General features: G+C 48.1%; 3 protein-coding genes across 3 annotated transcripts in view; 2 read left to right on the top strand and 1 right to left on the bottom strand.

Annotated features, from left to right (window-relative positions):
* Positions 1-19,141, bottom strand: part of LOC144698224 (uncharacterized) — a 111,790-nt gene that overhangs the window by 55,464 nt on the left and 37,185 nt on the right. The window lies entirely within an intron of this gene.
* The window catches only part of LOC144697775 (uncharacterized), a 131,487-nt gene that overhangs the window by 102,326 nt on the left and 10,020 nt on the right, over positions 1-19,141 (top strand). The window lies entirely within an intron of this gene.
* The window catches only part of LOC144698179 (uncharacterized), a 96,408-nt gene continuing 77,778 nt past the window's right edge, over positions 512-19,141 (top strand). Inside the window, exon 1 of the mRNA XM_078570126.1 lies at positions 512-607. The gene's annotated coding sequence lies outside the window, so the exon portion shown is untranslated. The remainder of the gene's footprint in view (positions 608-19,141) is intronic.

Raw genomic sequence — 19,141 nt, 5'->3', positions numbered from 1 at the left:
GCAGGCTCCAGCAGGAGATTTTAAAATTGAAAACCGAAATTGTTTCACTTGTCGGCTTAGTTAACCATTCATCTAGAATTTAGAGCTTTTAGTGCTATGCTGTGTTGTCTGTAAGGGTTTCCATGGCTCTTGGACTGGTGGATCTAATCCATGTCCTTCCACTGCCCTGTTTCACCTCTGCCCTCCCTGATCACCTCTTTGCTGTCGTCTAACTTCCTCTGTCTCTGGGTGTGTTTGAGCTGTGTTTAGTATTTTACTGTTACTTCTGCAACCGTGTCTAAATGAGGTTTCCACTATTGTTCATCCCTCGACCTTGTGCTGCCGACTTACCAGTTTTATCTTCCTGCAGCATCTTACAGCCAGGAATTGTTTTTCTGGTGCGATTGTACATTTCTCTCATGTTTCAGAACTTATATTAACCATCAAATTCTGCATCATCGTAATTCCGTGTAATTTATTTTGCACAACCTGAAATGTTAACCCTGTTTCTCTCTTCATACATTCCAGCAGATATTACCAATCCCCAGTTACCTGTGGAGATGATGATGTTTGACCTTCTTGAATCGCTGCAGTCCGTGTGGTGAAGGTGCTCCCACAGTGCTCTTAGGTAAGGAGTTACAGGTTATTCACCAGTGATGATGAAGGAATGGTGATATATGTCCAAGTCAATGACAAAAGTGAGATATAAATACAAATTAATGTCATAAAATATTCCAAGACATTTCACAGAAATGTTACACAGCAAAATTTGACACAGCCTCATGAGCAGACATGAGTTCAGGTGACCAAAAGTTTGTTCAGAGGTAGGTTTTAAGGAGCACCTTAAAGGAGGAAACTGAGATAGGGAGACGGAGAGGTTTAAGGAGGAATTTAAAACCCTTGTGGTCTTGGCAACTGAAAGAGCGGCCACCAGTGGTGGGGTGATTAATATCAGGAATATTAAAGAGGCTGATGGTAGATGAACAAATGTTTCATGGGGGTTCTGTGGGTAGAGGAGATTACAGAGATAGGGATGACCACAGCCAGGGAGGAAATCCATTGAGTGGAGGGTTGTGTGGGTATTATGACACAGCCAATGGTAAATACTGAGATGTTCAAATCCCGGAAGGAAACTTGAAACAACTGTCATAATCCATTTTTGCAATTTGTATGTTTCGAGATGCAGGCTTTGAATTCAGTAGTAATAAGATCACTGAGTCTCAGGTTTTTTATAAAACTAAATTAGACATTTATTAATACAAGAAAGATTGTAAGCACATACTTAATGTCTACAAAATTACTGCTCTTAAAACTACAAAAATCCCCTAACTAACCTGACTCTCAGTTACACCTCAGTTAAGGCAACAGTAAAACACAGATTTAAACAGACCTTTAAACAGGCTTTTGATAAAGTCCCGCATCAGAGACTGATAATGAAGATAAGAGCCCATGGGATCCAAGGCAATTTGGCAAATTGGATCCAGAATTGGCTGAGTGGCAGGAAGCAGAGGGTGATGGTCGAGGGGTGTTTTTGCGACTGGATGCCTTTGTCCAGTGGGATTCCACAGGGATTGGTGTTGGGTCCCTTGCTGTTTGTGGCACATATAAACGATTTAGACTTGAATGTAGGAGGGTTGATCAGTAAGTTCGTAGTTGACATGAAAATTGATGGGGTGGTAAATAGTGAGGAGGATAGCCTTAGATTACAGGAGGATATAGACGGGCTGGTCAAATGGGCTGATCAGTGGCAAATGGAATTTAATCCGGATAAGTGTGAGGTGATGCACTTGGGCAGGAGAAACAAGGCACAGGAATACACAATGAATGACAGGACCTCGGGAAGTACCGAGGATCAGAGGCACCTTGGTGTGCATGTCCACCAATCCCTTAAGGTATCAGGACGGGCAGATAAGTGGGTTATAAAGGCATCTGGGATACTTGCCTTTATTAGCCGAGGCATAGAATATAAGAGCAGGGAGGTTAGGCTGGAACTGTATAAAATGCTGGTTAGGCCACAGCTAGAGTATTGCGTGCAGTTCTGGAATCCGCGTTGTAGGAAGGATGTGATTGCACTAGAGAGAGAGCAGAGGAGATTTACCAGAATGTTGCCTGAGCTGAGAGTTTTAGTTATGAGGAGAGATGGATAGACTAGGGTTATTTTCCCTGGAGCAGAGGAGATTGAGGGGGGGGCATGATTCAGGTGTATAAAATTATGAGGGGCATAGATAGGGTAGACAGGAAGGAACTTTTCCCCTTGGCGGAGGGATCAATAACCAGGCGGCATAGATTTAAGGTAAGGGGCAGGAGCTTTATACTGGATGTGAGGAAGAATTTTTTTCACCCAGAGGGTGGTGGAATCTGGAGCGCACTGCCTGAAAGGGTGGTAGAGGCAGAAACCCTCATAACATTTAAGAAGTATTTGGATGTGCACTTGTGATGCCATGGCATACAAGGCTATGGGCCAAGTGCTGGAAAATGGGATTAGAATAATTAGTACTTGTTTGATTGGCGCAGACTCAATGGGCTGAAGGGCCTTTTTCTGTGCTGTAGACCTCTATGACCCCTGGCAAAGCACTCCCTGGACAGTCACATTCAAAATGAGTTTCTTTCAGCACTGGGCCCTTGCATACGGACTTGATGGAGGCTTTAGATCTTAGAATCCCCCTCCTTTTACCAACAGCCTTCTCTTCCTTTATACATATTTCCCTCTTTAAATGCAAATTCTCATTGTCACTAGCTTTTTTACAATTTTAAATCTTCTGACAATAAGACCCTTTCATAATAGCCACTTTGCTAGTAAGCTTTGAAAAAATAAGCATATTGTTTCTGAGTTTCACCTGGTTAGGTGTAATATTTCACCCACTCTTTTGAATGGTCTATTTAAAAATGCAAATTGGCCCTTTTACAACTCACCTTCTATTTCCCTATGTTTATCTAATTACCATTTCAAATCTACTTCTCTCCTATACATCAAAGCCTCTAGACCAGCTGGTTTTAATTCAATTAAGACACACATACATAGATACAGACACCACTAAACTCTATTTTTAAAAATTTTCAATAACATTACAGACATTATTATATCTTGACATCCCCCTCCTAATCAAAAATGAACTCCCATAATTCTAAAAGACAGCTTTTTTATTAACCCATCTTACACTGTCTCCTATACTTAACTATATACTTACACTATTACATTACCAGTTGCATTCATTAACATAACAATATATATGCAAATCCTTGGTATCAGCAGAAATCATTCCAGTTCAGTGTCCAGGTGTTAAAATGTCCAATATTCCCTTTATGTTTCAAACACTTGATAACGCATCTGCAATCAGATTCTCTCACCCAGTGACATGTATTATCTGTAGATTAAATGGTTACGTTAATAAACTCCACCTGAATAGCCTTGCACTTTTGTCTTGAAATTTGTCCCGAAACTTGACTTTCACATCCTTTGGAGCCACATTACCATGTCCAATAGTATGGTCTAGATATGTACCTTGCGCTTTTGCAAATTCACTTCTAGTCAAGCTCATCACCAAATTAGCTTCTTGTAATCGAGTAAATAACTCTTCCAGATGCTGTAACTGCTCCTCCCATGTCTGACTGAAAACTATCAAGTCATCAATATAAACCGCACAATTGCTTAGACCTGCAATGACATTTTTGTCAGTATTTGAAATGTCGCAGGTGCATTCTTCATGCCACTGGCATGACTTTAAACTGATATAGTCCATTTGGCGTCACAAAAGCCGATATCTCCTTTGCTCTCTCCGAAAGCGGTACTTGCCAATATCCTTTTAGCAAGTCAATCTTTGTGATAAATTTTGATTGTCCCACTTTCGCAATACAACCCTCTAACCTTAGGATATGAATCTGCTTTTGTCACCGTATTCTCCTTTCGATAGTCCACACACAGTCTCTGTGTTCCATCCAGTTTCGGTACCAGTACAATAGGCGAACTCCAGTTACTGCAACTAGACTCAATGATATCATTTTGAAGCATGAAGTCAATTTCTTTCTGTACTTGTAATAACTTTGTCAGATTTAATCTATAAGGATGTTGCCTCCTCGAAGATGAAACTTCTACAGAGACATCATATATAGCTAAATCTATCCTCCCCAACTTATTTCCACAAATAGCTTTTTATGACTGCAATAGCTTTTCCAAATCATTTTGACACTTGGCTGGAAGGGAACTCAATATTACGTTTAAGCTTTCAAGTTCCCCATAATATCCAATTTGACTAGAGGAAAATCAATGCCAGTGTCCTGCATTCCTACCTCTTTCTCATCATTTACCACCACTAATACCTCTTTTTGTTTCTCTTCCCTGTCAAAGTACTTTTTAAGCATATTTACATGACTCACCATCTGCTTCTTTCTTCTATCTGGAGCATTTATTGAATAATTTACTTCACTCAATTTCTTTTCAATCCTGTAAGGCCCACTAAACCTTGCCTTTAACAAGTCACTCAGTACTTGTAACAGAACTAACACTTTGTCTCCAGCAATAAAATTCTGAGCTGTAGTCTTCCTGTGTGAATAACATTCTGGAATACATTTTGCCTCTGTTTCTGAGAAAGCTGTCTGATATAACTATTTTAATTGCAAATCTTTTGCTGCAACTCAATTAATTGCCTTGAGTTAAACACTTCAGTTGAACTGTCCTCTGCTGTGTCTTTACGAACAATGTTATCAAACACAGCGCCTGCTCATTGTATTTCAATACCTTCTTCATGCCTTTGAACTGCTTATCCTTTTTGTTTCTCTTGCTTCAACCTGTGTGCCTGTGAATTCGTTATCACACAACCTGGAAACAATCCAGGATGCTCCCTTTGTAACACCTCTATTGAAAACACTTCTGCAGGCTGCTGACCTACCATTGGCATCACCCACATTTGTGATCCAGCTCTATTATTACCCAGAATAAATTGAACCCCTGCAATGGGCAATTTTTCCACCACCCCAACAGTCACTTCGCCAGTTTTCCACTTACTCTTATCTTCCACAATGGAATAGGTTTAGCATCTCCATGAACCCCAATTATTATCACCTGTTCCTGCAATACTTCCTATGCACAACAACTGTCACTATCCCACAACATTAAGGATTGACTAGCCCCGTGTCTCTTAAAATTTAACATCTTTACCTACTCCACCCTTTACACATGGAAAGACTTTCCCTTCACATACAAAATCTTTAAACATTTCTGCAACCTGCTCCTCAGAATTCTCTTGGGTAAGCTCAACACATTCCCACTTCTTTACCTATCACTGATTCTCCTTGTTTTACTTGTACACAAACCATTGGTTTCTCCTGTGCCTGAGCCTCAGAACACACAGTACTTTTACTTCCAAAACTTTCCTGCACCTGAATGATTCCAACAGATTTTCCCTGCGATTTCCAACATACTGACTTTGTGTGTCCTACTTTATTACAATGAAAACATCTCAACTTTCAAATGTCACTTCTACCCTCAACATCTTACTTTTTATTCTGAGAAAAAACTTCCTGGGAACTTACAGCTACTCCTTCTCCTCCCTGACTACCCACCTTCCTTTCACCTTCCCATTTTCTATCCTTTTCCAATTTGAAAGGGTGACAAAAAAAGCTTTAGCTCTATGAACTAACTCATAATTATCAGCTGTCTCTGCTGCTTGTCTTACCGTTTGAACCCTCTGTTCCTCCACATTTGTTCTCACTACCAAAGGGATTGAATCTTTAAATTCTTCCAAAAGAATTACTTCCCGAAGCGCTGCAAATGTTGTCTCTATTTTTAATGCCCGTATCAACTGTTCAAATTTACTTTGTTTTACTCTTTCAAACTTGATATAAGTTTGCCCACTCTGTTTTCTCATATTCCTAAATTTCTGCCTGGATGCCTCAGGAACCAACTCATATGCACTCAAAATAGCCTTTTTTACCACAACATAATTCACCGACATTTTTGATAGTGAAGCATATACCTCATGTGTTCTACACACCAACCTGGATTGTAACAGCAATGTCCACTTCTCCTTGACCATTTCACCAGCTTAGCTATCTTCTCAAATGAAATAAAGAATGCTTCGATATCTTTTTCCTCAAACTTTGGAAGAACTTGTACAATTTAAACATCTCCCCACTGGGTTTTAGGTTACAGGTTTTTTCCTCATCAGAACTTTCCTCAGAATCTGAGGTCTCTTTTTTAACTTCCAGCCTTTTAAGCCGATATTCTCTTTATCTTTCCTTAGTTCACTCTTTCATTGCTAACTTTTCCCTCTGGAGATCAAGTTTTTGCATTTCTCTTTCTTTTTGAAATAATCTGTCTTTTTCCCTTTCTTTTTCTGCTGCCTCTAGTTCCAGTTTTTTTTTCATGTCCTTTGATTGTTCAAGTTCAAGGTTCTTCAGTTCAAACTGAAGTTGCACCACAAACTGAAGTTGACTGCCACCTCTCTTCAAAAAATGCCCTCTTTGAAGAAGTATGGTTCTGTCCTCCGACAGGATTTCCGACTGTCTCTTCTGCCCTGCTCACCTTCATTGCTTTCCATTTCTCTCCTGGTGTTTGACAAGGTGTTTACTAAAACCCGCTTTCACAGCCATATCTCCTTTCTCAGTGACTGTCTCCGTCTCCGACTCACCCCACGTGGATTTCAACTGAAATTCCATCCCTCTTGTTTCGAACCCACCCAGGATTACAGGTATCTCCGGGACATAAAACGTTTCTCGGACTGCTGTTCCCGTCGCATTCTGAGATCCACACTCAGTGCCATGCGCCGCCATATGAACACACTCGACCTCTCCCTCCAGCAGCACCGCCGCACCCTTTTTCAAAGCTGCACGTGCCCCCAGTTTCATTTTATTCTTCGCCTCATCCGTCGCCTCAACAAGAAACTTTTTCTCTTTCTCTCAAGTGCTAAGGAACGCAAGCTCCAACAACTCATCGACTCCAACACCCATCTGGGACCCTCCACCCCTGCTTGTCCCTCCGTCCTCACCCCATCTTCCAATCCCAGCCCCAGCCGCGTATTCACTATACCCCCTGACCTTCCCCTCTCCGATGCTGAACGTTCAGTGCTCAGCAAAGGACTTAGTTTCATACCCTTACGCCCTCATCTCAATGAATTTCGGGCTCGGCATTATGCTGAACTCTTCTTCCGCTGCCTTCATCTCCGTGCTCACTTCTTTGGGCAGGAGTCCTCTCCCCGTTCAACGGATCCTCTTACCCACCTCCAATATTCTCCCTCCACTTGGACCCCTCCCTCTGGATTCTTACCTTCTCTTGATCTTTTCATTGAGCACTGTCGGCGTGACATTAGCCGTCTCAATTTCTCTGCTCCTCTCACCCATTCTAATCTGTCTCCCTCTGAACTCACTGCACTCCGTTCTCTCAGGTCCAACCCCAACATTGTCATCAAACCCGCTGACAAGGGTGGTACTGTTGTTGTCTGGCGCATTGACCTCTACCTCGCGGAGGCTGAGCGTCAACTCGCAGACGTTTCCTCCTACCTCTCCCTGGACCATGACCCCACCACAGAACATCAAGCCATTGTTTCCAGGACTGTCACTGACCTCATCTCCTCTGGAGATCTTCCTCCCACAGCTTCCAACTTGACAGTCGCCCAACCTCGGACGGCCCGCTTCTACCTCCTACCCAAAATCCACAAACAGAACTGTCCTGGCAGACCGATCGTGTCAGCCTGTTCCTGCCCCACGGAACTCATTTCTCGTTATCTTGACTCCCTTCTCTCTCCCCTTGTCCAGTCCCTTCCCACCTACATCCGTGATTCCTCTGGCACCTTACGTCACATCAACAATTTCCAGTTCCCTGGCCCCAACCGCTTCCTCTTCACCATGGATGTCCAATCCCTCTACACCTCCATCCCCCACCAGGATGGTCTGAGGGCCCTTAGCTTCTTCCTTGAACAGAGGCCCCAACAATCCCCATCCACCACTACTCTCCTCCGTCTGGCTGAACTTGTTCTCACACTGAACAATTTCTCCTTTAACTCCTCTCACTTCCTCCAAATAAAAGGTGTGGCTATGGGTACCCGCATGGGCCCCAGCTATGCCTGTCTCTTTATGGGGTATGTGGAACATTCCTTGTTCCAGTCCTACTCCGGCCCCCTCCCACAACTCTTTCTCCGGTACATCGATGATTACTTCGGTGCTGCTTCATGCTCTCGTCTGGACCTGGAAAAATTTATTAATTTTGCTTCCAATCTCCACCCCTCCATCATCTTCACATGGTCCATCTCTGACACTTCTCTTCCCTTCCTTGACCTCTCTGTCTCAATTTCTGATGATAGACTGTCCACCAATATCCATTACAAGCCTACCGACTCCCACAGCTACCTCGACTACAGCTCCTCACACCCTGTTTCCTGTAAAGACTCCATCCCATTCTCTCAGTTCCTTCGCCTCCGTCGCATCTGTTCTGATGACGCTACCTTCAAAAACAGCTCCTCTGACATGTCCTCCTTCTTCCTTAACCGAGGTTTTCCATCCACGGTCGTTGACAGGCCCTCAACCGTGTCCGGCCCATATCCCGCGCATCCTCCCTCACGCCTTCTCCTCCTTCCCAGAAACATGTTAGGGTCCCCCTTGTCCTCACTTATCACCCCACCAGCCTCCGCATTCAAAGGATCATCCTCCGCCATTTCCGCCAACTCCAGCATGATGCCACCACCAAACACATCTTCCCTTCACCCCCCCTGACGGCATTCCGTAGGGATCGTTCCCTCCGGGACACCCTGGTCCACTCCTCCATCACCCCCTACTCCTCAACCCCCACTTATGGCACCTCCCCATGCCCACGCAGAAGATGCAACACCTGCCCCTTCACTTCCTCTGTCCTCACCATCCAAGGGCCCAAACACTCCTTTCAAGTGAAGCAGCATTTCACTTGCATTTCCCCTAACTTAGTCTACTGCATTCGTTGCTCCCAATGCGGTCTCCTCTACATTGGAGAGACCAAACGCAAACTGGGCGACCGTTTTGCGGAACACCTGCGGTCTGTCCGCAAGAAAGACCCAAACCTCCCTGTCGCTTGCCATTTTAACACTCCACCCTGTTCTCTTGCCAACATGTCTGTCCTTGGCTTGCTGCATTGTTCCAGTGAAGCCCAACGCAAACTGGAGGAACAGCACCTCATCTTCCGACTAGGCACTTTGCAGCCCTCCGGGCTGAATATTGAATTCAACAACTTTAGATCTTAAACTCCCCCTCCCCCCATCCCCACCCCGTTTCTTCCCCCCCCCCCGCCTTTTTTTTTCAATAATTTATATAGATTCTTCTTTCCCCACCTATTTCCATTATTTTTAAATCTAAAACTAAAACCTTTAGTCTTTCCACCCCTGCCCCACAAGAGCTGTACTTTGAGTGTCCTGTCTTCCATTCTTAATTAGCACTTTTCTCAGACAAATACCACCACCTTCAACACCTCTTTGACCCTTTTGTCTGTGACATCTTTTGATTATCTGCTCATCTCCACAATCACCACACCACACCCTCAATGTGTCACTCCCCCCCCCCACCACCCCCCCCCCCCACCCCCCCCCACCCACCCACCTTAAACCAATTTATATTTCTCCCTTCTTCTAACTATGCTCCAGTTCTGCCGAAGGGCCATGAAGGCTCGAAACGTTAACTGATTTCTTCTCCGCCGATGCTGCCAGACTTGCTGAGTTTTTCCAGGTAATTCTGTTTTTGTTTTGCACCACCTCTAACTGTGACTCACTAATGCCAGGTGTCACTTCCAACTTCAAATGCTGTGCTATCACTTCAACTATATCTGCTTTCCTAGCCCCCACCGGTAACCCCAATTGCAAGTTATCCGCCAACTCTGTTAACTTATTCTTGGATACTTTCTGTAACCCAGTCAGAGTTATATCTTCTACTTCCAGAAAGATTTAGCCATGGGTACAGGCATTTTTGCAGTCTCATCACTTCAAAAATACCTCACACCCATTCCTGAATTCAAAGTGCTTCTCGTACTCGTAATCTAAAAATCACCAATCAAAAAAATCAAGGAATTACAAATATATCCCTCAAAGAGCCGCCAATTATTATGACACAGCCAATGGTAAATGCTGAGTTGTTCAAATCCCAGAGGGAAACTTGAAACAACTGTCATAACCTATTTATGCAATTTGTGTGTTTCGAGATGCAGTCTTTGAATTCAGTAGTGATAAGACCACAGAGTCTCAAGAGGTTCTTTATAAAACTAAATTAAACATTTATTAATACAAGAAAGATTGTAAGTACATACATATAGTTGTACATTTAAAAACACCCCACCCCCACTAGAGCTGTACCTTGAGTGTCCTGCCATCCATTCTTAATTAGCACTTTCCTTAGATAATATCACCACCTTCAACACCTCTTTGATCCTTTTGTCTGTGACATCTTTTGATTATCTGCTCCTATCACTGCTTCCTTGTCCCTACAACCACCCCACCCTCAACTTCTCTCCCCCCGCCCCCCACCTTAAACCAGCTTATATTTCACCCCTCTCCTAACTAAACTCAGTTCTGTTGAAGGGTCATGTGGACTCGAAACATCGACTCTTTTCTTCTCCACCGATGCTGCCAGACCTGCTGAGTTTTTCCAGGTAATTCTGTTTTTGTTTTGGATTTCCAGCATCGGCAGTAGTTTTTTGTTTTTATCTCTGCACCATTGTCCCCTTTATCATTTACTCTCTCCAGCCTTCCATCCTGTCACAAGACCGTTTGTTGTTTCCTTCTGTCTGCCCCTGTTTTCTCCGACTCTGGACTTGTTTATAAACTGTTAAATCTGGGAAATTTTCCAGTTTGGATAAAAGTTCAGCGACGTGAAACATTCGCTGAGAATTATGCTGTTTGACCTGCTGAGTGATTCCAACATTTTCTGTTTTGATGTCGGATTTACAGCATCTGCAGTATCTTCTTTTTGGGTCACTGTGGATCAGTTTTCCCTCACTTATCGTTTTTTTTTTTTTTTTTTGTAAAAATATACTTTATTCATAAAAAATCTTCAATCACATTCAAAACCATTTCAAAAACAACATTACAAGGGTACAATCCAGGTTAAACTTTTACAAAATGTATCACCAGGTGCATCAGTACAAACAATATTACAATCATTTACAGCCTTTCATTTTGATCTGTACAGCCCGAGGGGCTCTAAACAGTTCCCAGTCTCTCGGTGCGCTGTGGTAGAAAGGTCTTAGACAGCGACCCTTCCCCATTGCGCCTTGGCGGCAGCTGCCCCAAGCTTTAGTGCGTCCCTCAGCACGTAGTCCTGGACTTTGGATTGTGCCAGTCCGCAACAATCGGTCGGGGACAACTCTTTGTGCTGGAAGACCAACAAGTTTCGGGCAGACCAAAGCGCGTCTTTCACCGAGTTGATGATCCTCCAGCTGCAGTCGATGTTTGTCTCGGTGTGTGTCCCTGGGAACAGCCCGTAGAGCACAGAGTCCTGTGTCACAGAACTGCTCGGGATGAACCTCGACAGCAACCACTGCATCTCTCTCCAGACTTTCTTTGCAAAGGCACAATCCACAAGGAGGTGAACAACGGTCTCTTCCCCACCACAGCCACCTCGAGGGCAACGTGCAGAGGGGGTGAGACTCCTGGCGTGTAGGAAGGATCTGACGGGGAGGGCCTTTCTCACCACCAGCCAAGCTACGTCTTGGTGCTTGTTGGAAAGTTCTGGCGATGAGGCATTCTGCCAAATGACTTTGACAGTCTGCTCGGGGAACCATCCCACAGGGTCCACCCTCTCCTTTTCCCTCAGGGCCTCTAGGACGTTACGTGCTGACCACTGCCTGATGGACTTGTGGTCAAAGGTGTTTTTCTGCATAAATTTTTCCACCAGGGACAGGTGGTTCGGCACGGTCCAACTACTTGGAGCGTTCCGCGGCAGCGTGGCCAGACCCATCCTTCGCAACACCGGGGACAGGTAGAACCTCAGCACGTAGTGACACTTGGTGTTTGCGTACTGAGGGTCTACGCACCGCTTGATGCAGCCACACACAAAGGTGGCCATCAGTATGAGGGCGATGTTGGGCACGTTTTTTCCCCCTTTATCTAGAGGCTTGTACATCGCGTCCCTGCAGACACGATCCATTTTCGACCTCCAGATAAAGCGGAAGATGGCTCGAGTGATCGCCATCGCGCAGGAGTGTGGAATGGGCCAGACCTGCGCCACGTACAGCAACAGCGAGAGTACCTCACACCTGATGACCAGGTTCTTACCCGCAATGGAGAGGGAGCGTCGCTCCCACATGCCCAGTTTCCTTTTCACCATAGCCACTCGCTCCTTCCAGTTTCTAACGCATGCCCCGGTCCCTCCGAACCATATCCCCAGCACCTTCAGGCCGTCAGCCCTGACAGTGAAGGGGACAAAGGATCGGTCAGCCCAGTTCCCAAAGAACATGGCCTCGCTCTTCCCACGATTTACCTTGGCTCCCGAGGCCAGTTCGAACTGGTCGCAGACGTGCATCAGTCTGCGCACCGACAGCGGATCCGAGCAGAAAACGGCGACGTCGTCCATGTACAGGGAGGCTTTTACCTGAGTGCCTCCACTGCCTGGGATCGTCACTCCTCTTATGCCCGGATCCTTCCTGATGGACTCGGCAAAGGGTTCTATGCAGCACACGAAAAGGACAGGCGAGAGAGGACAGCCCTGCCTGACTCCAGATTTAATCGGAAAGCTATCTGTTTCCCACCCATTGATTGAGACTGCGCTACTGATGTTAGTGTAGAGCAGTTGGATCCAATTTCGAATTCCCTCCCCAAAGCCCATTTTGGAGAGCACATCCCCCATGTAGGTGTGCGATATTCTGTCAAAGGCCTTCTCCTGATCCAAGCTGATGAGGCAGGTATCCACACCCCTGTCCTGTACATAGGCAATCGTATCCCTGAGCAGCGCCAGGCTGTCAGAGATCTTCCTGCCTGGCACAGAGCAGGTCTGGTCAGGGTGAATCACCAATTCCAGAGCGGATTTGACCCGGTTGGCGATGACCTTGGACAGAATCTTATAGTCCACATTCAACAGTGAAATGGGTCGCCAATTTCTAATTTCCTCCCTTTCCCCCTTGTGCTTGTAGATGAGGGTGATGATGCCTTTCCTCATGGATTCTGACATGCTGCCGGCCAGGAGCATACTCTCGTACACTTCTAGCAGGTCTGGGCCGATCAAGTCCCACAGAGCCGAATACAACTCCGCCGGCAGGCCGTCGCTTCCGGGGGTTTTACTCTTCTCGAAGGACTCGAGGGCCTTAGTCAGTTCGTCAGGAGTTAGCGGTTTGTCTAGGCTCTCCCGCGTACTGTGGTCTAAGACCTCCGTGATAGAGGACAGGAAGGACTGGGAGGCCGTGCTGTCCGTGGGCTTCACGTCATACAGACCGGCATAAAAGGATTTGCTGATCCTCAGAATGTCGGACCGTGATGACTTTACTGAGCCGTCTTCTTCCTTCAGGCTGCTGATCACAGAGCGCTCTCTGTGTACCTTTTGGAAGAAGAAACGTGAGCACGTCTCATCCTGCTCCACGGAGCGGACTCTGGAACGGAAGATGATCTTGGAGGCCTCCGAGGCAAAGTGCGAGGCTTGCTGGCCCTTCACCTCTTGGAGCTCCTCCTTGACATCGACCCCCATCGACTGCAGCCGGAGCAGATTCTGCATCTTTTCCTGGAGTCGGGACATTTCCCTCTGTTCCTTTCTAGCTTTCTGGGTGCCTTTGCGGATGAAAAACCTCTTGATGCTTCCCTTGATCACTTCCCACCAGTGTGTCAGGGACTCAAAGAGGGGTTTCACGGTTCTCCAACCTTTGTAATCCCTCTTGAGCTCCTCAATGTTCTCTGGGGTCAGCAGTTGCACATTTAGCTTCCATGCCCCCCTGCCCACCCTCAGGTCTTCCTCCAAGTGGCAGTCCGCCAGTAGGAGGCAGTGGTCAGAGAAGAACACCGGCTTGACGTCGGTGGATCTGACTGTGAATGCACGGGACACAAACAGGAAGTCTATCCTGGAACGAATGGACCCGTCTGGCCGCGACCAGGTGTATCTACGCTGCGCTCCGTCTGCAGGGTTGCTGAAGACGTCGTGCAGCTTGGCATCCTTAACTGTTTCCATCAGGGATCTGGACGTAGCGTCCAATCTGCTTCCGGCCCTGCCGGATCGTCCAGCCGCATCGATGATGCAGTTGAAGTCCCCGCCCAGAATGACCGGCCTGGAGGTCGCCAGCAGCAGTGGGAGCTGCTGAAAAACCTCCAGCCGCTCAGCCCCTTGTGCCGGGCCGTACACGTTAATTAACCGGAGTGGAGCGTTCTTGTACATTACGTCTGCTACCAGGAGTCGCCCGCCCACCACCTCCTTGACCTCGGAGACGGTGAAGTTGCCTCCCCGCAGCAGAATACCCAGGCCGGAGGAACGAGAGTCGTTTCCGCCTGACCAGATCGATGGCCCGTGGGACCACCATCGTGACCATTGCCTGTAGGAGCTGAGGTGCGGTATCGCACACTCCTGCAGAAACAACAGGTCAGCTTTGACCTTGGCTAGGTAGTCCAAGGTCGCAACACATCGCGTAGTAGATTTAATGCTACGCACATTTATGGATACAATCTTTAAACCCATATTAAAGCATTTATTCTCCTACCAAACCCACTGTCTCTGAGAGTCCCAGACCTTTAGTCTGCTCCTTCATACCCGTAGTGAGCTCAAATTCCTTCACTTTGGATGGGCTGAGGTAGATCTCCTTGGCCGTGTTCTGCTCCAGTGGCATCTGGAGGTTCACGTAGTGAGCGGGTTTTGAGATGACCTTTGCTGGAGAAGCTTCTCCAAAACTCACCCCCTCTGGGGGGTTGCTGTTCCCGGCTTCCTGGAGCTGGGGTGCGATGATTGCCTCACTGCTCCCAGATTCCAGGGGCTGTGGTGCACTGGCCTCCTCAGGTTGCAGGCAAAGTTGGGGTGCGCTGGGCTCCTTGTTGTCTCCAATTTTCTGGAGCTCGGGTGTCTCGTCCTCCAACGCCCTGGAGCTTTGCCGCCTCTTCTGTCGGTGCCGCTCTGGCACTTCATCATCCGAAGAGCTGCTGCCCTTGTCATCCGTGTCGGATGGGAGACGCCTCTTGCCGCTTCTCTGGGAAACGCCTTTGCTTCTTCTTCGCTCCCTCTTACTTTTCTTGTTCTTCACCGTCCGCCACTCCCCCTGCTGCTTTTCCACTGCTGCCTCCTCCTCCATTGATTCGCTGTCCTGAGGACTGGAAGGTTCAGGGGGTAGTGCTGTTGATTGGCTCTCTGTTGCCTCAATCTCTTTCTCCACCTTGTCTCTCTGTGTGTCCTCCTTTGTCCCGTTGAGCTCCCTGGGGGCCTTGGTGGTTGGAGTGACACGGAACCTTTCTTCTGCTTCCCCCTGGTCGGCTTTGGCTGCCTGTGCGTAAGTACGGCAGCGTTTGGGGCAGGTCCTGTAGAGGTGACTTGCCTCGCCACACAGGTTGCAGCACTTGGCCTGTTTGCAGTCTTTTGTCTGGTGCCCTTCCTGTTTGCAGATCTTGCAGAGGGAGGCGCTGCAGTTGGCCGCCACATGGCCAGCCTTGCCGCATGAGCGACAATGCTTGGGTTGCCCAGCGTAGACCAGGTAGCCACGGTTTCCCCCGATTGCGAAACTGGAAGGAGGGTGGAAAATGGCTCCCTTACCATCGGTCTTTAGCGTGACCTTAAACAGGTGTTTGCCTGTCCAGATCCCCAAGTCGTCTCGAATCTCGGTGCCGCTCTCCACCTTATCGAAGTACCTGGTGAGGAAGGTGACCACGTCGGCGACAGGGACGAAGGGGTTGTACACATGCACCATCACCTCACGTTCCCGTTGCAACGGCAGAGAAAAGTGCGGCTCCGCCGTCAGGATCTTCATCTCCGGCAGGTCTCTCTTCTCCTCGAACACCCTCAGGAGCCGGACGCAGTCTGCCACTCGCTTGAAAGTCACGTCGAAATAACCACCTTTGCGGGAGTCGTGCAGGGTGAAGATCTCCGTAGCTTGGAAGCCGCACGCCTTCAACAGGATCCTCCTGGTGAAGAAGCCCCGATCCATAGGTGATCCTCCTTCGCTGTGGTTCACCGTGACTCGGACGGTGATAGGTAACCCACGGTATAGATTTGGATTGCGATTGGTTATCGCCCTTCCATCCCGACCTTGCCATGGCAGGACCATGGTGTCGCCCCTGCAACACTTGATCTTAGCCAAAAGGCCGAGAAGCGATGCTCACTTATCGTTTTTTTTTTATTGTAAAAATATACTTTATTCATAAAAATCTTCAATCACATTCAAAACCATTTCAAAAACAACATTACAAGGGTACAATCCAGGTTAAACTTTTACAAAATGTATCACCAGGTGCATCAGTACAAACAATATTACAGTCATTTACAGCCTTTCATTTTGATCTGTACAGCCCGAGGGGCTCTAAACAGTTCCCAGTCTCTCGGTGCGCTGTGGTAGAAAGGTCTTAGACAGCGACCCTTCCCCATTGCGCCTTTGCGGCAGCTGCCCCAAGCTTTAGTGCGTCCCTCAGCACGTAGTCCTGGACTTTGGGTTGTGCCAGTCCGCAACAATCGGTCGGGGACAAATCTTTGTGCTGGAAGACCAACAAGTTTCGGGCAGACCAAAGCGCGTCTTTCACCGAGTTGATGATCCTCCAGCTGCAGTTGATGTTTGTCTCGGTGTGTGTCCCTGGGAACAGCCCGTAGAGCACAGAGTCCTGTGTCACAGAACTGCTCGGGATGAACCTCGACAGCAACCACTGCATCTCTCTCCAGACTTTCTTTGCAAAGGCACAATCCACAAGGAGGTGAACAACGGTCTCTTCCCCACCACAGCCACCTCGAGGGCATCGTGCAGAGGGGGTGAGACTCCTGGCGTGTAGGAAGGATCTGACGGGGAGGGCCTTTCTCACCACCAGCCAAGCTACGTCTTGGTGCTTGTTGGAAAGTTCTGGCGATGAGGCATTCTGCCAAATGACTTTGACAGTCTGCTCGGGGAACCATCCCACAGGGTCCACCCTCTCCTTATCCCTCAGGGCCTCTAGGACGTTACGTGCTGACCACTGCCTGATGGACTTGTGGTCAAAGGTGTTTTTCTGCATAAATTTTTCCACCAGGGACAGGTGGTACGGCACGGTCCAACTACTTGGAGCGTTCCGCGGCAGCGTGGCCAGACCCATCCTTCGCAACACCGGGGACAGGTAGAACCTCAGCACGTAGTGACACTTGGTGTTTGCGTACTGAGGGTCTACGCACCGCTTGATGCAGCCGCACACAAAGGTGGCCATCAGTATGAGGGCGATGTTGGGCACGTTTTTTCCCCCTTTATCTAGAGGCTTGTACATCGCGTCCCTGCAGACACGATCCATTTTCGACCTCCAGATAAAGCGGAAGATGGCTCGAGTGATCGCCATCGCGCAGGAGTGTGGAATGGGCCAGACCTGCGCCACGTACAGCAACAGCGAGAGTACCTCACACCTGATGACCAGGTTCTTACCCGCAATGGAGAGGGAGCGTCGCTCCCACATGCCCAGTTTCCTTTTCACCATAGCCACTCGCTCCTTCCAGTTTCTAACGCATGCCCCGGTCCCTCCGAACCATATCCCCAGCACCTTCAGGCCGTCAGCCCTGACAGTGAAGGGGACAAAGGATCGGTCAGCCCACTTCCCAAAGAACATGGCCTCGCTCTTCCCACGATTTACCTTGGCTCCCGAGGCCAGTTCGAACTGGTCGCAGACGTGCATCAGTCTGCGCACCGACAGCGGATCCGAGCAGAAGACGGCGACGTCGTCCATGTACAGGGAGGCTTTTACCTGAGTGCCTCCACTGCCTGGGATCGTCACTCCTCTTATGCCCGGATCCTTCCTGATGGACTCGGCAAAGGGTTCTATGCAGCACACAAAAAGGACAGGCGAGAGAGGGCAGCCCTGCCTGACTCCAGATTTAATCGGAAAGCTATCTGTTTCCCACCCATTGATTGAGACTGCGCTACTGATGTTAGTGTAGAGCAGTTGGATCCAATTTCGAATTCCCTCCCCAAACCCCATTTTGGAGAGCACATCCCCCATGTAGGTGTGCGATATTCTGTCAAAGGCCTTCTCCTGATCCAAGCTGATGAGGCAGGTATCCACACCCCTGTCCTGTACATAGGCAATCGTATCCCTGAGCAGCGCCAGGCTGTCAGAGATCTTCCTGCCTGGCACAGAGCAGGTCTGGTCAGGGTGAATCACCAATTCCAGAGCGGATTTGACCCGGTTGGCGATGACCTTGGACAGAATCTTATAGTCCATATTCAACAGTGAAATGGGTCGCCAATTTCTAATTTCCTCCCTTTCCCCCTTGTGCTTGTAGATGAGGGTGATGATGCCTTTCCTCATGGATTCTGACATGCTGCCGGCCAGGAGCATACTCTCGTACACTTCTAGCAGGTCTGGGCCGATCAAGTCCCACAGAGCCGAATACAACTCCGCCGGCAGGCCGTCGCTTCCGGGGGTTTTACTCTTCTCGAAGGACTCGAGGGCCTTAGTCAGTTCGTCAGGGGTTAGCGGTTTGTCTAGGCTCTCCCGCGTACTGTGGTCTAGGACCTCCGTGATAGAGGACAGGAAGGACTGGGAGGCCGTGCTGTCCGTGGGCTTCACGTCATACAGTCCGGCATAAAAGGATTTGCTGATCCTCAGAATGTCGGACCGTGATGACTTTACTGAGCCGTCTTCTTCCTTCAGGCTGCTGATCACAGAGCGCTCTCTGTGTACCTTTTGGAAGAAGAAACGTGAGCACGTCTCATCCTGCTCCACGGAGCGGACTCTGGAACGGAAGATGATCTTGGAGGCCTCCGAGGCAAAGTGCGAGGCTTGCTGGCCCTTCACCTCTTGGAGCTCCTCCTTGACATCGACCCCCATCGACCGCAGCCGGAGCAGATTCTGCATCTTTTCCTGGAGTCGGGACATTTCCCTCTGTTCCTTTCTAGCTTTCTGGGTGCCTTTGAGGATGAAAAACCTCTTGATGCTTCCCTTGATCACTTCCCACCAGTGTGTCAGGGACTCAAAGAGGGGTTTCACGGTTCTCCAACCTTTGTAATCCCTCTTGAGCTCCTCAATGTTCTCTGGGGTCAGCAGTTGCACATTTAGCTTCCATGCCCCCCTGCCCACCCTCAGGTCTTCCTCCA

Source organism: Cetorhinus maximus, chromosome 23, assembly GCF_964194155.1.
Source record: "Cetorhinus maximus chromosome 23, sCetMax3.hap1.1, whole genome shotgun sequence".
Lineage (NCBI taxonomy): Eukaryota > Metazoa > Chordata > Chondrichthyes > Lamniformes > Cetorhinidae > Cetorhinus > Cetorhinus maximus.
This window is presented reverse-complemented; position numbering and strand designations above follow the sequence as displayed.